The following is a 12,880-nucleotide window of genomic DNA, read 5'->3' as shown; positions in this document are numbered from 1 at the left end:
TTCTACCTCCTGATAATCTATTTTTCTCTTCATTTATCTCCATTTCCCTCCCTTCCTTTCTTTGTTTCATTCCTTTTCCTTTCTTCAATTTTCTTTCCTTCGTTTCTACAACCTTATTTTTCTTTTTTCTTTTGTCATTTAAATTCCAAACTTTATGTAATAAGGACAAAATACCTCACTATACTCGCAGATTATCCTCTGATTGAGGTTCTGAGTGATATGTATATCTATTATCAGGTAGAACGTCTCACTTGATGTTATGTGTCAGAGGAAGAACAATTGTTTGTATGCATTTGAAGTCTGACTAATATAATATGTAGCTAGTCGGCGATGTATGCAATGGAGGGGGAAAGGAACTGGCCACCTTACCCCCGTATCTCTTGGCCTAGTTGCCTCATAAGTGGTGCCTTCTTGCTATCACTTGTGATGTTCAGACCTGTCTTCGGACAGTTGACTAAGCAGCAAGTCATAGATTTGTGAGTAATGTGAGTTGAGGAAACTTCTTCTGTATTGAACAGTTGTGGTTACTAACTGACCTATTACTTACAAGCACAAAGGTTCGGATCTTGGCAGCGTCCGAGAATGTAGAGCATAATGTGTATTAATTTAGAAGATTTTCCTCACCGGAATACATGAATAATAGAGCAGTGGCCACACCCGAGTGCGGAACCCCGCCCAGATCTGACTTTTAATTAATAATATAGCCATCCTCGTGAAACGCTACGCCCGAGGGGTGGCCAAGATTCGCAGGAAAGAAGAATACAAAATATATTTTATTATTCACAGAAATAGAGTCGCCATGCTTTATTCTTCAAACTAAATGGGCTTCGAAGAGATGACATTGACCTATGGTAGAGTGAGAACTGACGTACTCTGAAGAGACCTGCTCAGGAAGGATTTGACTATCACAAGTATCTCAAAGGACTTCCCGGAGTTCGAATCAAATTTCTTTCGAACAAACAACATGTTTTATATTTTCCAACTTCTTTTGCTTTCTTCTAGCCATCTATCTCTCCTCTCTCCTTATTTCCTTCCTCTTTATTTTCTGTATCTCTCTTTTTTACTTACATGACTTTATTCTGGACGAAAGTAGATTTACTGCGCATGTAAAGGAATCCTCTCCGTAATAGAGAGGTCCAGGCATTTCATCTTGAATTCCGATGCTCAATAAATAAACTACTAGAACTGGCACTAATACTAAAACCACTTGGTGGTACTACCATTACAGCTACAACAAATGTTGCTACTACTAAAACTACAATTGGTACTACTATCACTACTATTACAACTGGTAGTACGTACTGGTAGTGCTTTTACCAAATGAAGGGGACGGAGAGAGGAAGTCCCGAGAAATAGAGGGAGGAATAGCAGAAGATGTATCTGGCGGAGAGATTTCTGTAGTTTCTACTTTCTTTACAGGATCCAGATCCAAACCAAGTTGAAGTGCCACAATCTGAAACAGATTCAATGTTATAAATATGAAACTTTCACAGCATTCATACTTTAAACCACGTGACGGAATGAATTTCCTCCAACATTTTGGTTCCATATTTGCCAAGAGCCACCCTACAGAGAGTGACAATTTTCCTCTTGTCTTGATTGTTCCAGTTACCTCAAGTGTTGATCTTGCACTATGCTGATCATATAATCAAAGAATCCCGTCACTTTTTGTAGTAAGGTTTCATAATACTTTACAATGATCAACTTCTAATCACAAATATACGGGAGACTTGGTCGTGACAAATTACAGTGAAAATTTTTGGGATATGAAATCAGGATTTGTTGATGGAATAGTTTATATTAAATAATATACAACTATAAATTTAATTACCATAAAAAATTTGAGTTAGGTCACAATAATAATAATAATAATAATAATAATAATAATAATAATAATAATAATCATAATAATAATAATAATAACAATAATAATAATAATAATAATAATCCGTGGCGCTACACCCCATGAAGGACCCAGACCGACCAGCCGGCTGCTGGCCTCACGCCCACATGCCGAAGCAGAGGTGGACGATCATCCAACCAGAATGGAGGTATCATGTGGTTAGCACGATGATTCCTCCAGCCGTTATAGCTGGCATTCGCAACCGGATTTCGATACCTATCGTAGGTCCCCAAGTGCATCACGATGCTGGGTGGGCACCGGTCCCATATATACTGGCCGAAATTTCATGAGAAAATTTCTTATCCCATGAGGACTCGAACCAGCGCGCATTCCGTAACGCGAGTCCTAGGCAGGATGTCTTAGACCACGACGCCACGGCGCGGGACGAAGTCACAATACTGAGTACAATACTATTTAAAAATATGCATGTTTCTTAATTTAAACTTATTTACGTTTGTCAACAAGATGCCGCAAAAGATTTAATTCTTTATCTTGCTATGCAAGCTGAAAAAAACTCTTTACACAGTTCTACCAAACATTACAGGATCACCGAAACAGAATTATTGTATTGATTGGTAAGTTACCTACTAAACAATCGCCATTAATGTCAGTTTATGTCTAAATATATTTGGCGGTTGTTATTATTATGAGATTATATAAAAAAATTAGCAATCATGATTGGTGAAGAAAACTATGCGAGGATTAGAATATCAGTATGAGAGCCAGAGGATCCAAAAAAATTAGCTTAAATATTGGCGTTACCAGAAAATACGGGAGATTTGGTCACCTTATAAAACCTACACAGTAAAAACAAAAATCAAGTAACGTTCAAATCTTGAAGATGATTTGCAAAGTATATTTATTTTAAATAAAACTGCAACACAATATATTACAATTTCCACAAATAACACCAAAGTTATGCCTCCTAAAGGTACAAACGACCTAAGCTCAAAGCTATTTTTTATACTAATAATAAATCTGTAACCGAAATTTTTCTGGTAATTTTCGCTTTTCTAAAAGTAATTGGTGTTAACATGTATAATTAACCATCCTGAGACCAAAAATCACGTTTTTTTAATTTTTGTTTGTATATCTGTCTGCCTGTCTGGATGTTTTTACATTTTCACGCGATAATGGCTGAACCGATTTCTATGGAAATTTGAATATAAATTAAGTTCGATCACTTAGATTTAGGCTATATGGCATTCAAAATACATTATTCAAAAGGGGAGTTATAAGAGAGCCTGAATTTAAAAAATCGAAATATCTCCCTTATTATTGATTTTCATGAAAAATGTCACATAACAAACGTTTCTTTAAAAAGATTTCCGATAAGTTTTATTCTATGCAAAATTTGTATCGCAATAACATTTAACGAGATATATCAGTTATAAAATAACAATGCCTTTATGTCATTGCCGTCTCAAATTAATTTACGGGTAATAAAGATAAAACAAATGACTCTGCATTTATTTAAAGCGGCCTTGGACAACAATCGGATTAATATTCATTTAACAAACATTTTTATACGGATGATACTCATATGTGTATATAATATACTAAATATTATTACAAAGAGAGAGTGTATTTGTAGGAGACAAAATTTAGGAAACTATTTAATCAATTTGGATAGTTCTTTCACCATTGAAAAGTGCAGTTTCTTCAGCAGATACACATAGGCTTTATGTCACTACAGAAGCTCCTGAGCGAATCGAGAACTGAGCACAAATGCATAATAAGGTGCGATTAAAACAGATCCTTACGCACAGAAAACTTGATAATATGTAGAAACTGACTTTGAATGAGCGATATTTATAGTTAAGTTTAATCCTATTAGAAGGTAATAAAATGTTATGTCTGATTTGCGTTGCGTTTATGAACCAATGACAGACAGGGATGGAATAATTTTACAAATATATTGTACACGCGACACATATGCTGCATATTAAGTATTAATTATTCAGTCAGATAATTGTACATATTTCTATTGCTTAATTACATAGCCTATTTGGGTGAGCTACGGTAATGTATATTTAAACTTTATTTGGTCCACATAAAATATTACTTTTTACTAGATTTTATTTTTTTGTCCGTGGAATATAATCGAATTTTTACGAATGTTTCGTAAAAGGTAAGTTGGCTTATTTCACCTGGACCAAAAATAAAAAAAAAAAACATTTGAGTAAAAAATAGTATTGTTTTTCCTTGGTGCTCACTAGAGCTGTTAATTTTCTAGATTATCCGAGTCATTTTACAAACTTCCTTGAAATGACGTTCTTTTGCTCATTATGTACCCGCATTTGTTTCCTTTGGTTCTTAAAATAATATTTGTATATCATGTTAACTTTTTTATTTACGTAAGTAAAGATATGCAATGAGGCCTACACAAAAAAATCACCTTCATACACAATCCACGCTATATTCATATTGGTTTGGAGTGGTTTGTTAAGGAATATATTCAAGACTAATTTAGAAACATGTTAAACGAATTATTCTTGCACCAAAAACGTTGCTCCCTGGACCAAATAGTCGTAATTTAATTATGTAGGGGAGAGTTGGTCAAAACGGGATACTTAACACGGAATCGTGTATATTTCCTGTTGAAGTGATAGGAAACAATTCAATTTTTACTTATGAATCACTATTCTATGTACTTTCATAATACATTTTGATTTTCACTTCTAATGATATAGCTAAAGTGGAAAAACAATTTTCTTGCAAACTGCGCAAGTATCCCGTTTTGGCCGACTAGTTGGGTAATACGGGATATTTATTTAAAATAAAGCAAATATTGTTAAGGAACTGAAAAAATGTATGTGTTTTTATTAAAATGCTTAATAAACACCGCAAAAAATGTTTTGCATCACCTGTCAACCAGGCCTTCAATAAAAGATAAAAAGAAGGAAAGCTAAGGAATGAAAATGTATTTATTTTTAACAGTTGTTGACAAAAAAATAACAGTTGTTGACAAAATTATAGCAATGATGTGGATGGCCAAATGGAAATTCAGTATTGGCTAGAGTACCAAATCTCTATCCTAGCAACTTCAATAGAGTGTAGTGCTTCCTCTTGCATTGATTAATGCTTGGACTCTTCGTGGCATACTGCCTACCACCACATTTATCAACTGTTGATCCATTGTGTCCCATTCTTAAACAGCAATTCTGCATATGTCTTCGAGATTGCGTGAGGAGTCAGGGCGCGCAAAAATGGCTCTCTTTAGTTGATTCCAGACATGCTCAATTGGATTCATGTCTGGAGAACATGCGGGCCATTCATACCGGCAATTCCTTCATGATTATGGAAGTCATTGATAACAGCCGCACGATGGATTCTGGAATTATCGTCTATAAACATGAATCCTTTTCCGAAGTGCTGACTAAACGGTGCTACTATGGCTTGAATAATGTTGTCCCTATACTGTGGAGCCCTCAGCATTCCTTGGATCGACACCAATTGTGTCCGCGACCCCACATAATGCCACTCCAAAACATCACTGACCCACTATCTTGCTGCATTTGATTGTAGGGGTGTCTGAGTCGTGCAGCATTACCTGATTCTCTCCACACACGTTGTCGATGATTAACTAGCACAAAGCATATTTCGCATTCGTCCGTGAATAGAACTTTGTGCCAATTTTGTACAGTCCATTGGTGATGATTTCTTGCCCAGGTGTAACGTTGTCCATGGTGCCAGGTGTAAGAGTTGGGCCTCGCCATGGACGTCTGGAGTGCAGTCAGCTATCATGTAATCGGTTTCATACAGTGTGATTGGATATGCGTCTCCCTGTCACAGTTCGAAAGTCATTATTAATCATGCCAGCAGTATTCTCAGCGTTTCTCGTGGCAATAATTCGCAGATATCGGTCATCACATTCTGTTGTTGCACGTGGACGACCACTATGAGGCATGTCGTCGACATTACCTGGGTTTCGGAAGCGATTCCAGGTTCATACCACATCACTCCGGTTCAAACCTAAGCGGCTCGCTACTTGACTTGAAGACAGTCCTTCCTGACATAGAGAAACAATCCTCACACGGTTAAGTTCGTAATTGACCACCTTGCAATTGTTCAACCTCTTTAGAATGAAATAAAACTGTTTTACTCTGAGTTATTCGCTGAGAGATGAGATTTCTTGCACTTCTGTTTACATCTGTTTACTTTTTCAGTCGGTTTCTAGGGTAGACTTCTACTGTTTCAGCCACCGACGTGGCTCAGTCGGTTAAGGCACTTGCAAGCCGATCTGAAGTTGCGTTCGGGCGCGGGTTCGATTCCTGCTTAGGCTGATTACCTGGTTGAGTTTTTTCCGAGGTTTTCCCCAACCGTAATGTGAATGCAAGGTAATCAATGGCGAATCCTCGGCCTCATCTCACCAGATATCATCTCGCTATCACCAATCTCATCGACGCTAAATAACCTAGTAGTTGATACAGCGTCGTTAAATAACCAACTAAAATAAAAATCTACCGTTTCTCAACAGTGTTTACGTTTTTCAGACAGTTAAGAGGATAACTTTCAAATGTTTTTATGGATATTTCTTGAAGTGGAGCGTAAATACCACTTCTACAGGTGATGCAAAACTTTTTTTGATGTATTAGTAGTACTAAAATATGTATGTGGGCTTAAATGAAGGTATCAAATTATTATACGTAAGGTCTATCCTGTTTGTTGACATTGATTCATAGTCCTATTGCAGAATTTTTCATTCACGAAAGTTACAGTAGAATTATTCGCAGTCTTCCGATTCTATACTACTGCACGCCTGATGAGCCCATTCTTGCATTGAGTACACTTATTTCATCACCCCTCTTCAGAAGACGTGATTACAATAAATGCACGCCTCGTCGTTTTCATCCTCTTCTTCCTAACACTGTCATTGTTGGTTGTCATAGCGAGGACATATTCAATTCAGAATTTAAAGTGAAATCCCACATACGCAATGCATGTTGGATAAAACGGGATACTATCCCGTTTTGCCAAACCATAGAGTATCCTGTTTTGTCCGACTAGGAGTTGTAAAGAAAAACATGGCGTTACAACAAAACGGTAAAAGCTGCAGCGGTTTTCTTTACAAAGAATTAAAGACTAATAATGTTTTATTTACTGTTTATAAGAGACTTACCTCTTCAACTCTGCAAATTTAATCCCAGAATGTGCCAATTAAAACCAGTCGAAACAATTTAGTTAAGCAGCTGATTTTAAACTTTTCTCTACACAACAAAAATTAACGTGTTCGTTCTCCATGTGAGCACTGCATAATGCCCCCTTCTAGTCTAAGAACAAAGTCCACGCATCATTCGGTAAGTTTCAGCACTTTCCAACGAAATAAGTCGGGTATCCCGTTTTATCATACCATCCTGTTTTATCCAATTCTCCCCTAATTATTTCATAGTTCCATCTGATTATGACTGAGATACCTATTGTTAATTGTTTTTACTCAAAATTAGGCCATAAGAGACAGAGTACATCAGATCTCGCGCGCAGAGAGGTAGAGTTCGAGGTTTGGGGTGGCCTACACACCACAAATCGTGCTGAAGATGTTCTTTGCTAATATTATTCAATATGAAGTGTTGTGCACTATACAGAACTGTTACCTATGAAGTATATAACCTTCTCAGTGATCACATCGTGTCTGTAGAGTAGTGTGTTATAATTCTGAGGTTATTTTCATTGATTTAAGTATGTTGTGGTGTGAGAGGATATCGAAGTGTCACCTTATTTTGTTATGTAGGTTGGACATTAATAAATAATGTGTCCCATTTTGTAGGTTCTATAGGGGGCATGAGCTTACATTGTGTAGATCGACCGGCCGACGCGCGACCGGCACGAAGGCTATGTAACACGCGCAAACCGTCTCGCATACGCTCCACAGTTTTATTATTACTGAACTTACCTGGAATGTAAGAGGTGTTGAAAATGATGACCTTCTGCTGCAACACATCTCTGATACCTTTAAGGATTCAAGAATTTTAATGGTTTCATATGCTGTGGTTTTAGAGACACCATTTTTTTGCGCGAGATGACGGAGATACTTTTATGAGGTGTGTTTCAATCTTTCTCATATTTCATCCAGTTTTTCCTCAGTAAGTACACGACTTGGTCTTTTGCTGCTTTTTTTCAATATTGACCCAGTTTCTCTAAACGTTTAACGAGGTTGCGTATAGTGCTGACATGTGGAACAGAAACATTAGAAAATCTTCTTGCAAATCATCTTTTTACCTTTTCGCAATCACTCTTTTCCGATAAGTCTCTACCATGAAAATCCTTTGCACTAATGTAAATTTTAAATTTCTTCGGTGCTATGTGAACGAGCTAATCTAAACAGTCACTAACACAATCGGAAGAATAACACGCAATCCAATGTCAACACAGCCACTCTAACAGATTTACTGAAATGGATTGTCGAGCGTTCGGGAGATGGTTTGCCGCGGGTTGCTAGGCCTTCCTGCCGGTCGACCTATATTATGTAAACGAACGCTCTGTAGAGATGACACCACGGGATTGTGCCCAACTCTACCGAGAATCATGGCGGAAAGCATTCAGGCTCCGGTGTTTGCTAGAGGAGAAGTAGTGCATGTGGTGTTTTGAATTCGATTTGTGTTTCGTTCATATAATCGATAAGTATAAGTTGGACATTAATAATTTTGGTTAGTGTTCTATGGGAAAAGATTTTATACGTTAACGTTAGGCAGGCAGGCCTGTGCTGTACTTGAAAATGCTAAAACAAAAGTCTCAGTTTTACCAAAACACTTCTGCCTGAAGGCAAAACAAAATTCGGAGACTTAATAAGAGTGAGGAAGAACGGGAGAATCGTTTTTTAAATAACTATGCAAACATTTCAGTGGTTTGAACAAGAGAAACTAGCATCGAACGCTTTGATTGGCATACCAATAAGAGAATTCGAACTTACCAGGATCGAAAAAGAGAAAACAGCGCTGAACTTTCTTAGAGAATTGGCAAACAACGAGAGCGTATTGCTTGAACTAGACAGAGTAGTCGAGAGTTAATACGCATGTCAGTATGTATGTTAGCATTACATTACGATCTAAATATCGATGATGCTCATTTTAATGATATTTAAATAGGTAAAACGGATAAAATGAAACACAAAAATGGGTTAATGGACCAAACGGATTATGTTGTGCTGCTGGAAACTTTATTTCTGAGACTCAAGATCCCCCACAACCATTTAAAAACTTACTTATAGTCGTACATCCGTTATCAACACACGTTTCAAATAATATAAGACAGTGCAACAGCTCATTCCAAGTGGTGACGTTTGATGACAAAGCGTTCTTGCAGCTGAGAGAACAATATTTAGTTCTTACAAATGTATTCTGTTTCAGACGCTGTTAGGTCTAACGTAATATCAAGCTTAAAAGTATAATTAATTGAACAACTCCAGAGTGTATTGCATGGTAATAACAGTACATTCATATTTCCAAACACAACTTTGAAAATAATTCAGGAGCAAACGTCTTATAACTTATAATAAACTAGTTAGACCTGTTCGTTTAATAGCAATTATATTTATTTATAAAAAGACGTGCAGCGAAGCGCAGGGTATGGCTATTTAACAATAAAATACCAGAGAAGATTGACGCATTTCAGTATCTTGGTTACAATGCATTAAAATGGTAATGTAACTAAAAATTGCAAAACTGCCAGTATTTGTGCTGCATGATTAAGCAATGTTCTAGAAATGAAAACGGAGAAACAAAATTGAAGTTATGTAAAGTGAACGCAGTCCCAACACTATTGTACCGATGCGAAAGTTGAACGCTTATAAATGATCAAACAATGAGTTCTGGTTCGAGTCTTCATGGGGAAGAAATTTTCACATGAAATTTCGGCCAGTGTATGGAACCAGCAGTGCATTGTAATGAAAATTTTTCGCTCGCTCGTATTCGTTCGAAGATCCCACACTTAAGGGCGTTTCTTTCGAGTGAATAGCACTCTAAACCATGTTGATGGGGGAACTATGCTCGGATGGAAGGAGATTTGCCGGAAGCAACTAGATATTGTTTAGATGTTTTCCCGGACGCGCACATAGCCTGCTGTGATCTAATGAGTTAGATAATTATGTTCTGTAGAATAATGAAGAAAAATAACAAAAAATATTTGTTTGTTCTGACTTGTCATGCTATTTACTATATTTTGTTGCCAATTTTACTTTCTTCTCACATTTCAAACGTTATATGAATGAAAATTACCACATTTTTCATCTTGTACACTACAAGAAACTTCAATAATTTCTATACGCATAAAATTATGTCGTTGGAGCAAAAATAGAAATAATATGAGAAACTGTGTCTTTGGTTCAAAATAAAATACAAGAATAACAACTGACAGCAACGAAATTAAATATTGTTTTATGTTTGTTCTGTAACAAATTTTTCCCCACACATCACTTCTGAGGTCTAATGGCTTGCTTAATTTGTATTTGTGACTAGTTTCCTGATCCATGTTTAATAGGCCACTGTGAGGAGCATCACTCACTTTAAGTTTAGTAGCGAGCGGCAAAGCCTCGCACCATCCAGCCAACTACATGAGAGCTTTCTCACGCTCGAACAAAATTAGTAAGTGCAGGGCTCTAGTGCCCACCCAGCACATGATGAATTTGTGGAATTATGCCAGATAGCGAACTCTGGTTTCTAAAACAAGCTGCAATGGTTTGGAGAGGGAGGATGATCATGCTGACCACACAATACCACCGTTCTAGTTGGATGATCCTTCACTTCTGCTGAAGCATGTGAACGTGAGACCAGCAACAGACTGGTCGACCTCGGCCCTTCATGGGTTTTTTGTGTACGGATTTGGTTGGAAAGATCAATAGCAACATATTCTTATATTCAAGTCAGCCATAATTCTATTACCATGGTAACGATTATTAGACCACTGATAAAACGGGGAAAGAACATTTCACTTCAAAACTTCACTGTTCATACTCTTATAATGTGTAACGATACCTGCTGGAATATTATTATAAGTGCACAAGTTGAAAATCGGTATCAAGAACTGTAGAGAGGAGCCAACTACACAATTGTGAAGTGCTCAAAATTGGAAAGCAACCAGTCAACACTACGTAGTAATACCGGCACATTATCAAGATTTACATATTTGATCCGTTTAGTACTGATTACGTTATCAACATTTGTCTATAGTCTCCTGGGTGTTGGAGTATAGTATACTATACTTCATATATGCATTCTAATTTTACATTCGGTGGAATCATTATTTATCACTGCTTTTCAGTGCTTGTCAAGCTCCTGACATCTCTTGGGACTTACAGGAAGCACAAGAAGATCGATTCAATCATTGCAATGCATGCTTCAACTATTTATGAATGAAAATGGCGAACAAAAACTCAAGGCACCGTAGAACATTCTTTCGAAGTAAGTACATAATCAACGTTATATTTTAAGGGTAAAAAAATGATATAATATGTATGTGTAGAGACCCGAAGTATACTGTAATATACCTGAATTTGTGCTCTAAGTGTAACTTGCAGAATTTTTTGTATCATTTTTTTTTTCATTTCAGTCACCTTTTTAAATGTAGAATCGAACTTTAAAAGTAAAACAAAAAAATGTTTCAGGACTCACAAGGATAAGGAGATTGATAATTACCTCATTACAATTTTATTTTATTACTGTAAGTATAAATACAATGTCGACGATATAAAACTGACAATAAATTTACATTTACCACATTCTTGTATAATAGTAGTAAATCAAATACAAATTAATTTTTTTTAATGTCTGTAACAGAAGGTGAATCCATAAGTTATTTATGTTCAATATTCTCTTAACTGCATGAATCACATCCTGTGGCCTTGGAATTGACATTTCTTCCAGGGGGAGAGAATAAGGCATTGGTATATCCACACCTGTGAGGCAGATTACAGGTGCATCTAGGTAGAAAAACGTCACATCTTCATTAACAGCACGGGTTATTTCACTACCAAAGCAACACTGTGGCCAGCCTTGTTCTACTGTTATCAAACGGTGTGTCTTCTGCACTGATTTGAAGATGGTTTCATAATCCATGGGTCTTAACGTGCGTAAATTAATTACTTCGCATTCAACACCCTCACCCGCTAAACTCTGTGCAGCTGTAAGGCTTATTAAAACAGAACGTCCGTGGGAAACTATTGTTATATGCTTCCCTTGCTTTTCTATCTTGGCTTTACCAATTGGTATCACAAAATCTTTAGACTTTGCTTCTTCTGGTAATTGATAAATGTCATTATACATAATTTCATTCTCAAAGAAGATCACTGGATCCGGATCACGTATTGCAGACTTCAGCAGTCCTTTGCAGTCTTCACAATTGAATGGAGACAAAACTTTCAGTCCTGTCACTTGAGAGTACCAGCTAGCAAAGCACTGGGAATGCTGAGCAGCTGTGCCTGACGAACTTCCGTTTGCGCCACGAAAAACGACGGGGACGTTGATTAAGCCACCAGACATATGAAGAGCCTTAGCAGCAGAATTGACTACTTGGTCTATGGCTTGCATCGCGAAATTGAAGGTCATAAATTCGCATACTGGCCTCAGACCGCCCATTGCAGCTCCAACTGCTAGACCAGCAAACCCCATTTCGGTAATTGGTGTGTCTATGACTCTCTTTGCTCCCCACTTTGCATAAAGTCATTTAGTGACTTTGTAAGGATATCCTCTCCAAGTATGAAAACACGTTCATCACGTTCCATTTCCTCATCTAAAGCCATTTTATGGCCTCACGAGTTTGTATCTTGTCCTCCATTTTAATGTTTGTTGAAAACATTTCGTACTTCATCGTAAATGTTTTCTTCTTGCTCTTAAATTGGTGTAAGAATCTTACTCCAATATTCACCAGCATGGTTGTTATTGCCGGCACTTCCAGCAAAAAGTATAGGCTAACCTTTTCAATTAATAAGTTTCTTTTCAATAAACCTGAAAAAGAATTGACAATATAGTCTTCTTCTCCATAACC

The 12,880-nt window shown here is 37.0% G+C and overlaps 1 pseudogene; it reads right to left on the bottom strand.

The window, feature by feature from the left end:
• Positions 1 to 1,282: 1,282 nt before the first annotated feature.
• Positions 1,283 to 12,635, bottom strand: LOC138704237 (pyruvate dehydrogenase E1 component subunit beta, mitochondrial pseudogene; annotated as a pseudogene).
• Positions 12,636 to 12,880: the final 245 nt, after the last annotated feature.

The sequence above is a fragment of the Periplaneta americana genome, chromosome 8 (assembly GCF_040183065.1).
Source record: "Periplaneta americana isolate PAMFEO1 chromosome 8, P.americana_PAMFEO1_priV1, whole genome shotgun sequence".
NCBI classification, from domain to species: domain Eukaryota; kingdom Metazoa; phylum Arthropoda; class Insecta; order Blattodea; family Blattidae; genus Periplaneta; species Periplaneta americana.
This window is presented reverse-complemented; position numbering and strand designations above follow the sequence as displayed.